The sequence below is a fragment of the Triticum urartu genome, chromosome 3, assembly GCF_003073215.2.
Source record: "Triticum urartu cultivar G1812 chromosome 3, Tu2.1, whole genome shotgun sequence".
Classification (NCBI taxonomy): Eukaryota; Viridiplantae; Streptophyta; class Magnoliopsida; order Poales; family Poaceae; genus Triticum; species Triticum urartu.
Genome location: NC_053024.1, coordinates 555,691,055 through 555,702,331, shown reverse-complemented (window position 1 = coordinate 555,702,331; position 11,277 = coordinate 555,691,055).

Genomic DNA, 11,277 nt, shown 5'->3' with positions numbered 1-11,277 from the left:
TAGAAAACTTTATGATGAGTGGGAACCAACTATTAAAATTAAAATTAAAGATCATGAATGCTATGCTTTATGTGATTTGGGTGCTAGTGTTTCCACGATTCCAAAGACTTTGTGTGATTTGTTAGGTTTCCATGATTTTGATGATTGATCTCTAAACTTGCACCTTGCGGGTTCCACTATTAAGAAACCTATGGGAAGAATTAATGATGTTCTTATTGTTGCAAATAGGAATTATGTGCCCATAGATTTTATTGTTCTTGACATAGGTTGCAATCCTTCATGTCCTATTATTCTTGGTAGACCTTTCCTTAGAATGATTGGCGCCATTATTGATATGAAGGAAGGAAATATTGGATTCCAATTTCCATTAAGGAAAGGCATGGAACACTTTCCTAGAAAGAAAATTAAATTACCTTATGAATCTATTACGAGAGCCGCTTATGGATTGCCTACCAAAGATGGCAATACCTAGATCTATTCTTGCTTGTTATGCCTAGTTAGGGGCGTTAAACGATAGCGCTTGTTGGGAGACAACCCAATTTTATTTGTATTTCTTGATTTTTGATCCTGCTTAGTAATAAATAATTTATCTAGCCTCTGTTTTGGTTGTGTTTTTTTGTGTTTAATTAGTGTTTGTGCCAAGTAGAACCGTTGGGAAGACTTGGGGAAAGTCTTGTTGAACTTGCTGTAAAAAACAGAAACTTTAGCGCTCACGAGAACTGCTGTATTTTTTATTTGGAAAGTGCTATTTAGTTAATTCTTCTTTAAGATAATTAATAGATAAATTCCTCACGTCCAGAAATTTATTTTAGAATTTTTGGAGTTCCAGATCTTGCGCTAGCTACAGATTACTACAGACTGTTCTGTTTTTGACAGATTCTGTTTTTCGTGTGTTGTTTGCTTATTTTGATGAATCTATGGCTAGTAAAATAGTTTATAAACCGCACAGAAGTTGTAATACAGTAGGTATAACGCCAATATAAATAAATAACGAGTTCATTACAGTACCTTGAAGTGGTCTTTTATTTTCTTTCACTAACGGAGCTCACGAGATTTTCTACTTTAAGTTTTGTGTTGTGAAGTTTCCAGGTTTTGGGTAAAGATTTGATGGATTATGGAACAAGGAGTGGCAAGAGCCTAAGCTTGGGGATTTCCATGGCACCACCAAGATAATGTAAGGACACCTAAAAGCCAAAGCTTGGGGATGCCCCGAAAGGCATCCCCTCTTTCGTCTACTTCTATCGGTAACTTTACTTGGAGCTATATTTTTATTCGCCACATGATATGTTTTTTGCTTGGAGCGTCTTGTATTATTTGAGTCTTTGCTTTTTAGTTTACCACAATCATCCTTGTTGTACACACCTTTTGAGAGAGCCATACATGATTTGGAATTTTTTAGAATACTCTATGTGCTTCGCTTATATCTTTTGAGTCATATAGTTTTGCTCCAATACTTCACTTATATCTTTTAGAGCACGGTGGTGGATTTGTTTTATAGAAACTATTGATCTCTCATGCTTCACTTAGATTATTTTGAGAGTCTTAATGGCATGGTAATTTGCTTAAAATCCTAATATGCTAGGTATTCAAAGTTAGTAAAATTTTCTTAAGAGTGTTTTGAATACGAAGAGAAGTTTGATGCTTGATGATTGTTTTGAGATATAGAGGTAATAATATCAAAGTCGTTCTAGTTGAGTAGTTGTGGAATTGAGGAATACTTGTGTTGAAGTTTGCAAGTCCCCGTAGCATGCACGTATGGTAAACATTATGCAACAAATTTGAAACATGAGGTGTTATTTGATTGTCTTCCTTATGAGTGGCGGTCGGGGACGAGCGATGGTCTTTTCCTACCAATCTATTCCCCTAGGAGCATGCGCGTAGTACCGAGGTTTTTGATGACTTGTAGATTTTTGCAATAAGTATGTGAGCTCTTTATGACTAATGTTGAGTCCATGGATTATACGCACTCTCACCCTTCCATCCTTGCTAGCCGCTTCGGTACCGTGCATTGCCCTTTCTCACATTGAGAGTTGGCGCAAACTTCTCCGGTGCATCCAAACCCCGTGATATGATACGCTCTTTCACACATAAACCTCCTTATATCTTCCTCAAAACAGCCACCATACCTACCTATTATGGCATTTTCATAGCCATTCCGAGATATATTCCCATGCAACTTTCCATCATTCCGTCATCATGACACATTCATTATTGTCATATTACTTAGCATGATCATGTAGTTGACATAGTATTTGTGGCAAAGCCACCGTTCATAATTCTTTCATACATGTCACTCTTGGTCCATTGCATATCCCGGTACACCGCCGGAGGCATTCATATAGAGTCATCTTTTGTTCTAGTATCGAGTTGTAATCATTGAGTTGTAAATAAATAGAAGTGCGATGATCATCATTTTCTAGAGCATTGTCCCAAGTGAGGAATATATAAAAAAAGAAAGGCCATAAAAAAGAGAAGACCCCCCAAAAAAGAGAAAGGCCATAAAAAAGAGAAAGGCCATAAAAAAGAAAAATGAGGGAAAAAGAGAGAAGGGACAATGTTACACTTGTGCTTCAAAGTAGCACCTTAATCTTCATGATAGAGAGTCTCTTGTTTCGTCACTTTCATATACTACTGGGAATTTTTCATTATAGAACTTGGCTTGTATATTCCAACAATGGGCCTCCTCAAGTGCCCTAGGTCTTCATGAGCAAGCAAGTTGGATGCACACCCACTAGTTTCTTTTGTTGAGCTTTCATACATTTATAGCTCTAGTGCATCCGTTGCATGGCAATCCCTACTCCTTGCATTAACATCAATCGGTGGGCATCTCCATAGCCCATTGATTAGCCTCGTTGATGTGAGACTTTCTCCTTTTTTGTCTTCTCCACATAACCCCCCTCATTATATTCTATTCCACCCATAGTGCTATGTCCATGGCTCGCGCTCATATATTGCATGAAAGTTTATAGGTTTGAGATTACTAAAGTATGAAACAATTGCTTGGCTTGTCATCGGGGTTGTGCATGATGAGAGCATTCTTATCTGACGAAAATGAAACATGACTAAACTATATGATTTTGTAGGGATGAACTTTCTTTGGCCATGTTATTTTGAGAAGACATAATTGCTTAGTTTGTATGCTTGAAGTATTATTATTTTTATGTCAATATGAACTTTTGTCTTGAATCTTTCGGAACTGAATATTCATACCACAATTAAGAAGAATTACATTAAAATTATGCCAAGTAGCACTCCACATCAAAAATTCTGTTTTTATCATTTACCTACTCGAGGACAAGCAGGAATTAAGCTTGGGGATGCTTGATACGTCTCCAACGTATCTATAATTTTTGATTGCTCCATGCTATATTATCTAATGTTTTGGACATTATTGGGATTTATTACCCAATTTTATATTATTTTTGGGACTGACCTATTAACCGGAGGCCCAGCCCAGAATTGCTTTTTTTGCCTGTTTTAGGGTTTCGAAGAAAAGGAATATCAAACAGAGTCCAAACGGATTGAAACCTTCGGGAACGTGATTTTCTCAACAAACAAGACCCGGGAGACTTGGACCCTACATCAAGAAAGAAAAGAGGAGGCCACGAGGTAGGGGGGCGCGCCTGCCTACCCCAGGCGCGCCCTCCACCCTCGTGGCCCCCCTGTTGCTCCATCGACGTACCCCTTCCTCCTATATATATCCACGTACCCCCAAATGATCAGATACGGATCCAAAACCCTAATTCCACCGCCGTAACTTTCTGTATCCACGAGATCCCATCTTGGGGCCTGTTCCGGAGCTCCTCCAGAGGGGGCATCGATCACGGAGGGCTTCTACATCAACACCATAGCCCCTCCGATGAAGTGTGAGTAGTTTACCTCAGACCTACGGGTCCATAGTTAGTAGCTAGATGGCTTCTTCTCTATTTTTGGATCTCAATACAATGTTCTCCCCCTCTCTTGTGTCGAACTATTCTATGTAATCTTCTTTTTGCGGTGTGTTTGTTGAGACCGATGAATTGTGGGTATATGAACAATATTTGAATCTTCTCTGAATTCTTTTATGTATGATTGGTTATCTTTGCAAGTCTCTTCGAATTATCAGTTTGGTTTGGCCTACTAGATTGATCTTTCTTGCAATGGGAGAAGTGCTTATCTTTGGGTTCAATCTTGCGGTGTCCTTTCCCAGTGACAGTAGGGGAGCAAGGCACGTATTGTATTGTTGCCATCGAGGATAACAAGATGGGGTTTTCTTCATATTGCATGAGTCTATCCCTCTACATCATGTCATCTTGCTTAAGGTGTTACTCTGTTTTTAACTTAATACTATAGATGGATGCTGGATAACGGTCGATGAGTGGAGTAATAGTAGTAGATGCAGGCAGGAGTCGGTCTACTTGTCTCGGACGTGATGCCTATATACATGATCATACCTAGATATTCTCATAACTATGCTCAATTATGTCAATTGCTCAACAGTAATTTGTTCACCCACCGTAGAATACTTATGCTCTCGAGAGAAGCCACTAGTGAAACCTATGGCCCCAGGGTCTATCTTTATCATATTGATCTCCTACTACTTAGTTATTTCCTTTGCTATTTACTTTGCCTTTATTTTACTTTGCATCTTTTATCATAAAAATACCAAAAATATTATCTTATCATATCTATCAGATCTCACTCTCGTAAGTGGCCTTATAGGGATTGACAACCCCTATTGCGTTGGTTGCGAGGATTTATTTGTTTTGTGCAGGTACGAGGGACTCGCGCGTAGCCTCCTACTGGATTGATACCTTGGTTCTCAAAAACTGAGGGAAATACTTACGGTACTTTGCTGCATCATCCCTTCCTCTTCGGGGAAAACCAATGCAGTGCTCAAGAGGTAGCAATCAACAGTTCTTTCCTTGAAAACACAACTAGCACAACTATCCAGGTGGTCTCTGGAAGCATCGGTTAGTCCATTCGAAAAGATATCAAGTATTTCATTTTTCTTGAGAGGATGATCAGGCAAAGCATTAAGTAATTGGAGAAGCCTCCCCCAAGCTCGTGGGAGACTCTCTTCTTCAATTTGCAAAAAATTATATATTTCCCTTAAGGCAACTTGTTTCTTATGAGCGGGGAAATATTTAGCAGAGAAATAATAAATCATATCCTGGGGACTACGCACACAACCAGGATCAAGAGAATTAAACCATATTTTAGCATCACCCTTTAATGAGAATGAAAATAACTTAAGGATAAAGTAGTAGCGAGTTTTCTCATCATTAGTGAACAGGGTGACTATATCATTTAATTTAGTAAGATGTGCCACAACAGTATTAGATTCATAGCCATAAAAGGATCAGATTCAACCAGAGTAATTAACTCATGATCGATAGAGAAATCATAATCCTTATCAGAAATACAGATAGGTGAAGTAGTAAAAGCAGGGTCATATTTCATTCTAGCATTCAAAGATTTTTCTTTCAGCTTAGCTAATAATTTCTTAAGATCATATCTATCATTGTAAGTTAAAAAGTCTCTAGCAGTTTCTTCATCCATAACATAACCCTCAGGCACAACAGGCAATTCATATCTAGGGGGAGAATCTTCATCATCACCTTCATCAATATTATTAGTTTCAATAGTTTCATTCTCTCTAACCCTAGCAAGTTGTTCATCAAGAAATTCACCTAGTGGCATAGTATTATCAAGCATAGAAGTAGTTTCATCATAAGTATCATGCAAAGCAGAAGTGGCATCATCAATAACATGCGACATATCAGAATGAATAGCAGGAGTAGGTGTCGCAAGTTTACTCAAAACAAAAGTGAATCAAGTGCAGAGCTAGATGGCAGTTCCTAACCTCCCCTCGTAGTTGAGGGAAAAATCTTGGTTCTTTTATCTTTCAAGTTCTTAATAGTGATCAACAGATATAAATCCCAAGTGACTCAAAGAATAGAGTTGTGCTCCCCGGCAACGGCGCCAGAAAATAGTCTTGATAACCCACAAGTATAGGGGATCGCAACAGTTTTCGAGGGTAGATTATTCAACCCAAATTTATTGATTCGACACAAGGCGAGCCAAAGAATATTCTCAAGTATTAACAGTTGAGTTGTCAATTCAACCGCACCTGAAAGACTTAATATCTGCAGCACAGTATTTAGTAGCAAAGTAATATGATATTAGAGGTAACGGTGGCAAAAGTAACAGTAGCAGTTTTGTAGTGATTGTAGCAGTGGCAACGGAAAAGTAACTAAGCAAAGATCAATATGTGAAAAGCTCGTAGGCAATGGATCAGTGATGGATAATTATGTCGGATGCGTTTCCTCATGCAACAATTATAACATAGGGTGACACGGAACTAGCTCCAGTTCATCAATGTAATGTAAGCATGTATTCCGAATATAGTCATACATGCTTATGGAAAAGAACTTGCATGACATCTTTTGTCCTACCCTCCCATGGCAGAGGGGTCCTATTGGAAATTAAGGGATATTAAGGCCTCCGTTTAATAGAGTACCGGACCAAAGCATTAACACTTAGTGAATACATGAACTCCTCAAACTACGGTCATCACCGGTAAGTATCCCGATTATTGTCACTTCGGGGTTAACGGATCATAACACATAATAGGTGACTATAGACTTGCAAGATAGGATCAAGAACTCACATATATTCATGAAAACATAATAGGTTCAGATCTAAAATCATGGCACTCGGGCCCTAGTGACAAGCATTAAGCATAGCAAAGTCATAGCAACATCAATCTCAGAACATAATGGATACTAGGGATCAAACCCTAACAAAACTAACTCGATTACATGATAAATTTGATCCAACCCATCACCGTCTTGCAAGCCTACGATGGAATTACTCAAGCACGGCGGTGAGCATCATGAAATTGGTGATGGAGGAAGGTTGATGATGGCGATGGCGATGGATTCCCCTCTCCGGAGCCCCGAACGGACTCCAGATCAGCCCTGCCGAGAGAGATTAGGGCTTGGCGGCGGCTCCGTATCGTAAAACGCAATGAATCCTTCTCTCTGATTTTTTTCTCCCCGAACGTGAGTATATAGAGTTGGAGTTGAGGTCGGTGGAGCACTAGGGGGGCCATGAGGCAGGGGGCGCGCCCAGGGGGGTAGGCGCGCCCCCACCCTCGTGGACAGGGTGTGGGTCCCCTGGCCTTGATTCTTTCGCAAGTATTTTTTATATATTCCAAAAATATTCTCCGTTGATTTTCAGGTCATTCCAAGAACTTTTATTTCTGCACAAAAATAACACCATGGCAATTCTGCCAAAAACAACGTTAGTCCGGGTTAGTTCCATTCAAATCATGCAAGTTAGAGTCCAAAACAAGGGCAAACGTGTTTGAAAAAGTAGATACGATGGAGACGTATCACACAGCCCCGGTGCCGGGGCAACTTGCCCAACACCAGCAGAACCACCACCCTTGAGCCCAAGAGTTCCAACACCATCAACCACTTTGGAACCGAGGCTCGGGAGGCACCTCCATGGTGGCATGCAGATCTTTGTGGAGACTAGAAACACACAAGACTAGATGATAACCTGAAGACGACGATCCTCAACAAGATCCTTGCCCAGGATACCCATGAGACCCCCGGCAAGACCCTTGCAGGGGACGACCACGATGCCACGGCAAGACCCTTGCCGGGGCCCCGGCAAGACTCTTGCCGAAGACATCCGCGGGGCCGCAGCCAGGCGCACATCTACCAAGACTCCACCGTCGTTCCCATGCAGCTGCCAGCCCACCATCTAGGCAAGCACCTACGTGGCGACGTGGGACCTCTAGGCCGACTCAGTAAGCACCTGCATGGTGGCATGCAGATCTTAATGAAGACTCTGCCACCGCACCAACTCAGCAGCTCGCCAGCGTGGCGCTACACGCCTCGTCAGTTCAGACGCGCGTCAAAGCCAGGTGAGGCGGAGACAGCTGGGATGAGCTTCCTTGCCATCCCCAATAAGGCAAGAAGGGCACGCCGACAACACATTAAATGTGTTTGTCCTATGGTGCCAGGAGATAGACTCGACTACTGTATAGCTTTCCACCTCCTGTGTGCCACTATGGCAGCCCCTTTGACTATAAAAGGAGGCCCATGGTGTACTGAGAGAGGATTCGGATTTTTTGGACCCTGCACGCTTTGTAGCTAGTCCAAGAACACCAGATAAACATGAACCAGCAGGAGTAGAGTATTACACATCACTTGCAGCCCGAACCTGGATAATCCCCCATGTTGATCTCTCAATCCCGCTCTTTCCACAGCCTCGCACCCGCCAACCGTAGCAAAAGGGATTCCTCGTGATCCCGTAGGTGTCGTTTCCCCCGACACATGCATATGTATGCATGGAGTGACATGGCATTTTAATTCCAAAAAATTAAAAAATATAAGAAACACATGAAACCTTGGTTGATGTAATGTCATGCCACCAAGATGATGTGGTAAAAAAATTGGCATGTTTGACGGAAGTTTGGACACACACCCCTCATAAACCGGAGCAACTCACTAGAAGGCTCATGGTTCCGAGAGGGAACAATGCATGTTTGATGACGAACGGGAGATAGCTTCCTCTTACGACCTTGAATTTTTTTTCTACGTTTAACGTGCACTAATACAACTGTCTTGTGAAAATTTGGAAAATAGCAGGGGTCATTTGACCTTTTAAAGACATTTAAGTGATTTTCTAACCATTTAATGGTCGTAATTCAAATTTGAACTACATCTACATGCAATGCCTAACCATAATGGTTTGAAAAATCATTTTTTGTTTACTTGTGTGCGAGTTAAAAAATCATCAGACGACAAATATCTGGTGTTCAAAAAGGTAAATGTAAAGATCTGGCAAGATAACCGGCCCCACACGATTGGTAGTCTATCTCGCGGCTCGAGGTTTGGTAGGTGAATGGTGGGGATCATTAATCAGACACGGTTCTGCATTGGAAACCGTTAGCTATTATGTTCACACACGGATTTTGGCTATTATGTTCACACACGGACTTTGCTGCGGGAATCATGTGTAATTCAAACTACAGTACTCATAAATTCCAGCGACCGGCGTGTGTACTGTCCTTGTCGATCTATATTCCGGCCGCCAATAAATACTACCTTGCTCACGTCATCCTGCTTGCATTCCCATCTACATCCTCCCCTCACTCGCTCTCTCTCTCTCTCTTTCTCTCTCAAATCTCTGCCATGGCGCCGCCGGTCTGCCCACACGCCGACGAGGAGTTGCCGCCCCCCGAGGACGCTCACTCGATTAGCAGCGACAAGGACCCCTACGCGCCGCTGGACGAGGTTGCGCCGGAACCCCCAACTTTTGATTGGTTTTGGGGCCAGTACAATCTTTGTGTGTGGAAGTCGATGTCGCCTGCTGATAAAGCCAGGCAAGTGGTGTTCGAGAAGGAGATAGCGGAGGAGGAAGCCAGGTACCAGGCGCCCTGTGAAGCCCGTGATGCCGCCTGGAAAAAGGGGGCGGCGGAGCTTTGGGGCCGGGTGCGTCGTCGTGCCGAGGAGGTGTACGAAGACAGGTACTTCGCGAGGAAGGTCATAGGCGCTGGGCGCGTCGTCGCTACATGGAGGTGGGCCGATAAGCTCCAGCGGGCCACCGACAAGGAGCTCCGGTGGGCGCCCAACGAAATGGCAAGATCAGCCGCGCGCGTCCGCCAGCAAGAGGCGGATCAGTACGTCAAGCGCTGTGAGGTGGAGGAGGCGGAGTACTGCCTCCGCACTAGGAAGACGCTGCGCACCAGGGAGCTGCTGGGGAGGGGCTGCCAGAATACTTGCACCAGGAGGGATTATTAGTTTTAGTATTGTTCGTTTTCAATTTTATGCATTGTACCTAGTAATTAAGTATCATCACGTATATGTGATGATATTATATATATATATATTCTGTGATAAACTAATGAACATTATATATATATTATGAATTCCACTTTCTATATGTTTTTGTATACTAATTTGAATTCCACTTTGTAGCTGTTATCATCCACATATACAGAATGGAAAGCGTATATACACACATTGAAACAGAACATATAAGAATGGAAAACAGAGTACACATATTGAAACAGAGCAACAAACAGAGCAATACTATGATTGCTGTGAATACATAGCTATCCACGTTGAAACGACTTTTCAAAATAAAACGCGTCCATGAGACCATGACCAGCAGCCGCCGCCTATGGTAGCTCTTGGCTCTGCCTGAACTCGTGCAGGCGTTCGTCCAAGCGGTCGACACGCTCGCGGTACATCTGGAGCGTGATCTTGAGCTCCAAGTTGGCTATTTCATCGGAGATCACCAGCTCGAGGATGTGATGGCCATGTTCCTCTACTGCGCCCAGGTGGACACCTGGGCCAAGGAGGCGGTCGAGCCTATGGACCAACGCATTGACATCCAGCAGGCCGCGGACAAGGCGAACGGCGGCACCCATGCGAACGGTGCGGCGGACGTCCGGTGCAAGTACGACACAGCTGACCTCTGGTGCAAGTACGGGGCTGAGGGCCTCTGCCCACTCCTGGCGAGGAATGGGGGTACTAACCGGACATGTACCCAGCTGCGACGCCATGTCGACAGCAGGCAAGCGCCATGGATCCGCTCTTGTTGTGCGGTGTGCCGCACCTCTCGCTCTGTGGCGCTCCAACGGTCTCGCCGTGCAGTGAGCCGCAGCCTATAGGCGCGGACTCGCCTAGCTTGCTCTACGGCGCATCGTCGATCATGTTGTGCGGCGAGCTGCAGCCTGTCGGCGCTGACATGCCTATCTTGATCCGCGGCGCTCAAGCGCCATGCACCAAAGGTCTGCTCAACCCTGGCGATGACGCGCATCACGACATCGTCCATCGCGTTGCCGGGGAGCGCCTAGTCCTCGACGGGCCGTGGCGCCTGCTTGTTTTCCTCGTCGACCAGGTTGATGGCAGAGGTGACGCTTTGGTGGTTTGGCATGCTTGGAAAAGGTGGATGTGCTACAGGCTATGCTTGTCGCCTCCGTGCGTCACGCGCCGCCTATGCGCAATATCGCTGGGTGGCGGGAAACAGGTGAGGAAATGGCGAGAAACGGTGGCGTGTTCATAAAACGCCATCAATTAATGGAAACTTAGCATAGAAGGAACATCGAGCTAGCACAAGAAGGAGATGATGATCAGATGAACACGGACCACACTAGGGAACCGTTTCTGTTATTATCGGTATTCGCACACATTTCTGATTACAGACCTATTTGCAGCGTATCACAACATCTTGTTATATTGAACTGTTTCTGTTCTCTTGCCTCAACACAAA